We start from the raw sequence: 8,748 nt of genomic DNA, 5'->3' as shown, positions 1-8,748 counted from the left end.
TTATTTTCCAGCTACACCTTGATGAGGAGATACCATGTTTCACTTAACCACTCTCTGTGGTTAGCATTTTGTATCCTGCCAGGAGCCTGTCTTTCAAAGTTAAGAATAGACATGAGGAATTGAGCAGATGTTCAAGGGACTATCTGGGGGAGCAGCAAGGCCCCAGAAATGGGCTGGGAGAACTTAAGGAACTTCATGGCCCCATTGTGCTTCAGAACAGTCGGAAATGACGTCAGAGCGGCCAGGGCAGGATCCTAGAGATAAAGTATTGTGGGTCTTTCAAAAGACTTTCACTTCTTTACTCCCCGTGAAATGGAAGGTTCTAGAGGGTTTCGAGCAGCAGTGGAATTATGATGACAGACGTATTTGAAAGAATTATTCTAGCTCTCTGGTGGAGAATTGGTGGAGGATTTCAAAGGGAAAAGGGAGAGACCAGTTAGAAGATTCGGGAATAATGTACTTAAGATGTGTCTGGCGGGGCGGGTGGTGATGGGGGTAGTGGGAAGTCCCTGCATCTGCTTTGAAGTGAGAGGACGATGAGACACTGGGCTCTTTCTTGGTAGAATAACAGGTGCTGAGCAAGGAGCGAACTCAGAAATAGGAACTATTAAATCACTTAGCTCATTTCAGCAGCGTCTAGCTTATTCTGCTGCTGTTGACCTTTTCTAGATCCTTAATCTTGCCGGCTTTCTCCCCAACTAGACGTAGGAACCAAGTCACTTACTTCTTTGTATTTTTTTTTTTTACATTTATTTTTTCTTTCTTTCCACATGTGCATGTTCCACTCACCCTCCACACATGCCACTTTTTCAAAGATTCCATCCATTGATTTGTTTGTGTTTTTAAACAAGACTGTTAAATCTGCCCATGAGCTGTTGAAGTATTTGCCAAGCCTGTCTCCATTTTAAGTTATTAAGTCTTCTCACATTACTATGTGAGACTTGTTCCTAGGCTTTGCTGCAATTGAAACTCTGTGGGTGTGTGTTTTAATTTAAAAAAGGGAATCCAAGACAAAGTAGTATTGCATATCCTATGGGAACACTAGACCCAGTTTTATAATGGGGTGTAAATAAATAATTTCTGCCATGAATTAAGCACATATGCTGTGCTAGGAGCTATACTTAGTAGGTTAGATTTTTTGTTTTCATTTAATTGTCACACCGGTTTTATTATGTAGGAGCTGTGATGAGGAGAACTAAACTCAGGGTAAGTATTGTGTCCACGTTCATGCAGAACCAGTTACAGAGCTTGTGAGGAACCAGACAGCCCGTCTGTCTCACGCCCATGCCTTTCCAGGCAATGTGCCATGAGCAACTTTGTCTCACCTGCTGCTCCCCTCAGCAGTGTATTTCAGTGGATCTGCCTGTTCTGCTTTCCACTCTGTCTCTGGTGAATTCTCTCACCCCCCAAAACTCTGGCCTACACCCCAGTTCTTATATACATAAATAAATAAAATAAATCTTAAAAAAAAAAAGATTGGTGCAGCCATACTTCATCTCTTGTATAAGGCATGTGCTTTGTTCAGTGTGGTTTTGCCAAATTTCATGAAATTGTGTAGGCCAGCACAGTTACCAGTCACGTAAGGTCCTATTCAGTATCATCATCTACAATGGGGGAAAACCTTTTGGGGGCCATAGATTTCAGAAGTGGGTTTATTTACATATTTATTTACTATCATTTTGCCATAGTTATACTCACTGTCTACCCACATAATTTTGCATAATCCCAGAAGCTTGATAGTTACTAAAATTAACAATAACCTCATCATTTCATCTGACTTCTACCCCGATTGAAGATTCTTATTGTCACAAGAATGTCTTAAAAAAAAAAAAAAAACCACCAGGATCTAATTCAGTTTCATGCATTGCATTTGTTGTGTTTTAGGTTTAATTTCTACAATTATCTTTCAGAAATTTTGAAAGACATTAGTACCACTTTTAAAGAACCAGATCTAGGAATTTGTTTTATTGCCTTCATTTTCACTCTAGTGCTGCTCTTCTTTTTTTAAGATTTATTTATTGATAAATAAATAATAAATAAACTGTACCCCAAGAACTGGGGTACAGGCCAGAGGTGTGGGGGGTGAGAGGATTCACCAGAGACAGAGTGGGGAACAGAACAGGCAGATCGACTGAAATACACTGCTGAGGGGAGCAGCGGGCGAGACAGGAGAGGTCTGCTGTGCCATGTGGGTAGCTCCATGGCTGGGGATTGAACTCATGCCGCAGTGGCTGTGGATAGCTTGATAGATTGCTTCTTAACCTCCTGTGCCATTGGGGAGGCCCATAGTGCTTCTTTCATAAGTGCAGGCTTTGAGAGGAGGCATTAATCTCTCTGTGTAAGAGCAGAAAGCTTGCTGCACAGGTCAGCCCTCTCTGAGTCGTCTGTCTTTTGGCTCCTCCTTCTCTAGTGCTAAGGCTTTTTGAAGCTGGCTTGAAGCCACAGCCCGAGATCCCAACATAAATCAAATGGAGCTCAGGATTGAAACTGAAACCAGGAAGCCTTTTATTATTTGCTCCCAGAGGGACTGATAGAAGTAAACTACAAGACAGCAGAGGATCCCAGAAAAGAGCTTTAGCCACCTAGCAGCTCCTCTTTGGAGGTAACATTTGGTGCCGTCCACCAGCCTCAAAGGAGAATTTCTCCAGTTACTGCAGAGATGTGGGGTCCTCTCTGTTGGTCTCTTTCCCTTGTTAGCCCTCTCTCGTGCGCCCTTTGACCTTGCCTCCTCAGCCTTGTCAGCCCTCTCTCATGCGCCCTTTGACCTCGACGCCTCAGCCTTACGATGCCGTGTGTGCCTCGCCTACTGACAAGGAACCCAACGAGTGAGGGGCCTCTTGTCTAGGTCATAGAAATCCATTCCTGCGCCCCCACAGAAACCCTTAGTTCTCCTTTGTGACCTTGATCTGTTGTCCCCAACAAGTATCCATCTGAGGGGACCAAATTATTTGATAGGCTTGTTCTCGGGAAATGAACCCATGTTGGGTCCTGTCGACCTTCGCTTCCTTTTCATAATGTTCCCCAAAATGTCTGTGAAGATCAGTGTCTGAATTTCCATCACACTCACTGGTGTGTAGTTTTCTTGGATGTTTTCTGGTTTATCAGTTAAATACTATGGGAAAAATGAAGTTTAACATACACATTCAGAAAATAATAATTCAGATTAATGAATAATAAGATTGTGCCATAAATTTGTTACAGTAGAGTTTCTCAATTGTGAACTGGAAAACAAGAGGGATTGTAAAGAAATTTAATTTTTTTTCAAAGAGTTATTTATACACAGAAGAACTGGGGTACAGGCCAAAGGTGCTGGGGTTGAGAGAATTTACCAGAGACTGAGTGGGGAGCAGAACAGGCAGACTGACTGAAACACACTGCTGAAGGGAGCAGCGGGCGAGACAGGGGAGGTCTGCTGCGCCATGTGGCTCAGCTCCCTGATCTAACTCAGGCCATAGTGGCGACAACCCTGAGACTAACCCCTCGGCCACCAGGGAAGCCCTATAAAGAAATTTTAAATGAAATGGTCCATAGTGAATTGAAATACCTTGAACCAGATTTTGGAGAATAGATTTTAAGAGACCCACAGAATCCTAAATATTCTAGTAAGACTGACCCCAAAGCATCCCGTGGGTCTCAGGTATATGCTGTCAAGACAAGACTTGCCTAAGGCAAATGTGGTTCTGAGCATGAGGGCATGTGGGAATCTTGGAAGCACAATCTAGAACATAATATGAAACAGGTGAATTCATTTTAATATCTTATTTTATTTAATTTTTTCCTTTGCTGTGTGGTTGATATAAAAATACTGTGGGATTTTCGATTCCCTTTTTCATACGAAAGTTTGAGTCTGGTGTGTGATCTGCTCTCCCCACACATCTCGGTTGGGACTACCCTTCCTAGGCACTCGTGGGTGTGGTTGGCTGGTGGCTACTGAACAGAGGGAGACGCTTGGAAAGGGGAAGAACATTAAACACGGGAACAAGGGGTGAGAAGGTGGCCTTTTCAGCATAATGGGAGATGGGAAACCTCTAAAGGAGCTTGATTTAGAGACTCAACACCTTAATCCTGGATGAGCTCAAGCTGGAGTCTAGGAGCATCTTGACAATGGAAAGCTTCTAGGGGGTTCTGACTCCAGCTGGGAGTCAGGTGGCTGCAGCTTCAGTTTAAAATAGGAGACAGGGAGGTGGCGATGGTGTAGCCCCAGTAAGTTTCTGTCTTGAGCAACTGTAGAAATGGATATCCCTGGCTGGGACGGAGGAATGATGGAGCCACTAGGGAAGTCGGCCGAGACATCTTACCCCCTGGTGGTGTAGACTCTGGGGCCGGCTGCCCGTGTCGGACACCAGCTCTGTCCCCATCCAGCAGTGACCCCGGTGGGCCTCAGAACCCGCTGAGCCCCAGTCTCCTCATCTGTAACCTGTGGTTCTTACTCTTAGGGATGATCTTCTTCATATTTTCAAGCCCAACTTTCCCTTTTTCCAGGACCCACTTACATTGTTGTAGAAATAAATTCTACTTTTTACCCAGGCAGAGGAAGAACAAGTGGTACTTCAGGAATGGTGAGGTCAGGAGAAGTTTTATTACTCATGCAGGAGGTCCCAGACCTGGGTAGTCCCATAAGGTCTGAGCACCTGTTTAAAGACCAAGGGTTTCCTTTCATACACAGCCGTGTCCATATCTGTTACATGGATAGCATCGTTTTTCAGCAGGCACAACCATTTGGGGCAAAGTCCCCGGAAAAGGGGGGCGGGGCAAGGCAAGGGGGGAAAGATGCAGGCATTCGGGGATGGCCTTGGAGAGACAGACCAGCTTGACTGGCTGCCCCACCTTGTAGATAAGAGTGCTGAGGCCCTGGCCATGAATCTTGAAAGGGAAGGAGCTGTATGTAGTAAGTAAGCAAACTTGTTGATGATGCCTGTGTTGGAGTGTTCATTGCACCTGGGCTGAAAGTTCTGCCAGAATCTTTATTATATTCATTTGCTCAATAATACATTTTCGCTTCAACATGAGCACCCCTCCTTGAGTACTCACCCCCCATATTCTACTTCATTTTTCTTACCAACAGTTAACAGCTGTTCCTCCCTTCACTGTCACACAGAGTCCCAAGATTTGTCTGTTCCGTCCATTGCGACTGCTTGTTACAGTGCCTGAGCCATAGGGCAGACTCAATAAATATTTGTGACTAATAAGTGAATAGTAAGATCGACCTCACCGAGTTGAGGATCAAATGAGGCTGTCTCTCTACTCATCTGTCTGTCATTTTATTTCTGTCTGTCATTTTATTTATCCACCTTTGGAAGTATCTACCTCTTGGGACAAGTCCCTGGCGTGTAGTAAGTGCTCAGCCACATCTGTGCTCCTGCCACTATTGTTAGATACTGTTGGGGCTCAGCGGGCCCAGGCTCATATGGGTGGGGTTTATTAAGAGCTGGGTTCCAGAAATAAACTGCCCTGAACTTCCTGAATGGAAGACTATGTTTTGTTCATTACTATCTGCAAACCCAGTGAGCATATTTCTTACCCCTATCCTGGGTTATAGGGTCTGACTAATTACGTATCAAATAGGACAGAGTTTGTGGTTTCAGCATGGCCTAGACATTTTAAGAGAGCCCTGCCGGCTCCTCTGTAAAAATGCACTTAGATGAAACTCTCTTCCCCAGATGCCAGCACCCCTGGGAGCATCATTGAAAGAACTGAGATGCAGGGAGCGGCAAAGGTTGTGGTCTCAAGTCCACTGCCGGGGGAGAAGCCCACCTGCTTGTGGGTTTTGGGTACAAAAATGCCACAGGGCCTGGCTGTGTCCAGGCTTCAAGTGAATCACCGTTAGGGTTCAGTTGTACGGGGAAGTCCCAAGAATTATGTTAGTTGTGAACTGAAACTTTAAGGGGATTTTTTTCCTTTATTCATCTCTTGAATTTTTAGTCCAACTGCTAACTCTGCCGGCCATGTGCAATTTTAATACTATTTAGAGAGAAAGTATTTTTTTCTCTGGTTTCTAAAATAAAAAAGGAAAGGATGGTTTGTTGGAGCGTTGGTTAGTCCTAACTAAGACCTGCCCTCCCTGCACAAGGCGTGAGCTTCAAAGAGTGAGCTTGGGCTCCTCGGGGGAGCGGCCTGTGCCCTTCAGTTTCTCTGTGGAACCTAGGCAGGTGCAAAGGGGAAGCAGGGGCCATTGCAAAAGGCATGGGCGGCCTGGACGGCCAGCAGACCCTCCTCGGGGGCAGGCCGCAGTGGGTGGGGAGGGAAGGGCTGTGTTTTGACTTCATCTGAGGGGTTCCAGGCCGATGCACTCTGCTACAGCTAAACTCTGCCACCTTTCCTTGTTGAGTCAGGGGCTTTCCATCAGCTTCTAGAGCAGTTGGAGGTCTTGAAGCTCAGGGCAGGAGCAGCTAGCAAGGGTCAGGAAGCCCTGGCTTTTTACACTGCCCTTAATTGTATGTAAATCCAGTAAATTAATTCACTTCACAAATTGCTTGCTGAGTGGCCTTCATGTGCTGAAATGTGGGGTACAGCGCAGAACCAGAAGGGACCCGTGTTTGTCTGGAGAGGTAGCTTTACTGGGACTGCCCTCAGCTCAGATCGAAATTAGTTGCCAACTTCTAAGAATCAAGTTTTCTCAATACACTGTAGCGCAATACATGTAGCGTGGAAAGGTGAGAAGGTGTGGCAGTTTCCACGTGTCCACATGGGCAGGAGCCTCTTCTGTATCTGAGGAGCCTCTCCCTGGAGAGGAGCTCAGGTCACCAGAATACCACAGTCCCCACACTTGGCCCCCGGGGGCACCACCGCTGGCCACATTGCTGTGCCCTCCCTCAGTGCCTCCTGGGCTGCTGCCATCCAGAGTTCTCACAGCCTTCTTGGGAACTCATGTGCTAGGCTTTCTTAAACCTTCTTGTTTTTCTCTTTTTGTCTCTTTTTTTAATTTTGTTTTTCGCTCTGGCTTTTCTTTCTCCCTTGCATGAAGGCTTTCTGCCCCTCCCCTCTCTTCACATCTCACATTTTACTTGCTATCATGTATGAGAAGTACAGACTTGTAGGCCTTCCTTTCAACTAGTGTCTCATTTTTTTTTTTTTTTAATGTTCACCAGCACTTTTTGTTTAAAAAAAATTATTTATTTATACAAGAACTGAGGTACAGGTCAGAGGTGCTGGAGGGTCAGAGAATTTACCAGAGAGAGCGGGGAGCAGAACAGGCAGATGGACCAAAGACACTGCTGAGGGGAGCAGCAGTGGTTGCTGCAGAGGCTGCAGAAAGCTTCACAGCGCAGTGCTTAACCCGCTGCGACACCAGGGAGGCCCTAGTGTCTCATTTCTTTTTGTAACATCTAAAGTTGCTTTAAAACCACCACCACCATCACCAAACTTGGGCTTGAATTTGCGCTCCCGTGTAACATTTGGAGATTGGCTTCCTCGATCTCTTGCTCAGTTAGATCTTTTCAGTTTCCTCATGGGTATGAAGAGGGGGTGAGGCTGGGGTGGGGGTGGGGTGGGGCATAGCCCCTGTTCTCACTGGACCTCTCCAGCCCTGACATTCAGTGATTTGGGGGCCAATGAGTTTGGTACCTTATCTCACACGCTCAGGGGTGTGCTTGACTCACAACTAGAGCTATTTCATGTTCATTCCCAACTTCAATTCTAGTACATTTAGAAATTGCATCCTGAGAAATCCTGTGTCACGGCACTGCCTTAATATCCTTACACCTTGTAACAACATTCTGGAGTTAGACTGGGCTCAAATCCAGTGTGTGTGCCTCCAATTCCTCGTTTATAAAATAGGGTTAAAAATCACTACTGCTTAATGGCTTTGAAGAGTGTTCACTGAGTCCATGTTGTAGACTTCTTCTAATGGCACCTAGCAGATAGTCAGTGTTTAGTTATTACTTAATACTTAAAAATAGCAGTTAATCTAAATCCCAGGATACAAAAAAAAAAAAAAAAAACTGTGTAGAGGAATTTGTGACTGGGAATGTGGTTACCTTTTCATTAACCTGATAGGTATAGTCACCATATCTACCAAATAAAAAATCAGAAGATGGGCCTCCCCTGGTGGCGCAGGTGGTTGAGCACAGTGCTGTGAAGCTGTCTGCAGCCTCTGCAGTGCCTGTTCGATCCCGGCCGGCCGGCGAGGGTCCCACATGGCATGGCAGACCTCTCCGGCCTTGCCCGCTGCTCCCCTCAGCAGTGTATTTCAGTCAATCCACCTGTTCTGTTCCCCACTCTGTCTCTGGTGAATCCTCTCACCCTCCCTGCATCTGGCTTCTACTCCGGTTCTTGTATAAATAAATCTTTTTTTTTTTTAAAGATTTATTTATTATTTATACAAGCACTGGGTACAGTCAGAAGTGCGGGAGGGTGAGAGAATTCACCAGAGCCAGAGAGGGTTGCAGAGCAGGCAGAAGGACTGAAGTACACTGCTGAGGGGAGCAGCGGGCGGCAGGAGAGGTCTGCGCGCCATGTGGGACCCTCCTCTGGTGGCCGGGGAGCAGCCGGGGATCGAACCGGTGCTGCAGAGGCCGCGGGCAGCTTCGAAACCCAGCGCTCAACCGCTGCGCCACTGGGGAGGCCCTATAAATAAATCTTAAAAATACATACATACATACATACATACATCAAAAATCAGAAGATAGCATCAAAATATTTGGGTTCCATTCCTCACATCAGGCTATATAAGAACTGTCAAAATAGGGGGTGATGATGTTTTGTAAGGACACTGCAAGAGGATATTTGAAATTGGAGCTCTTTTTAGAC

This window comes from Talpa europaea (genome assembly GCF_964194135.1).
Source record: "Talpa europaea genome assembly, chromosome: 9".
Classification (NCBI taxonomy): domain Eukaryota; kingdom Metazoa; phylum Chordata; class Mammalia; order Eulipotyphla; family Talpidae; genus Talpa; species Talpa europaea.
Note: the sequence above shows the minus strand (reverse complement) of the source record.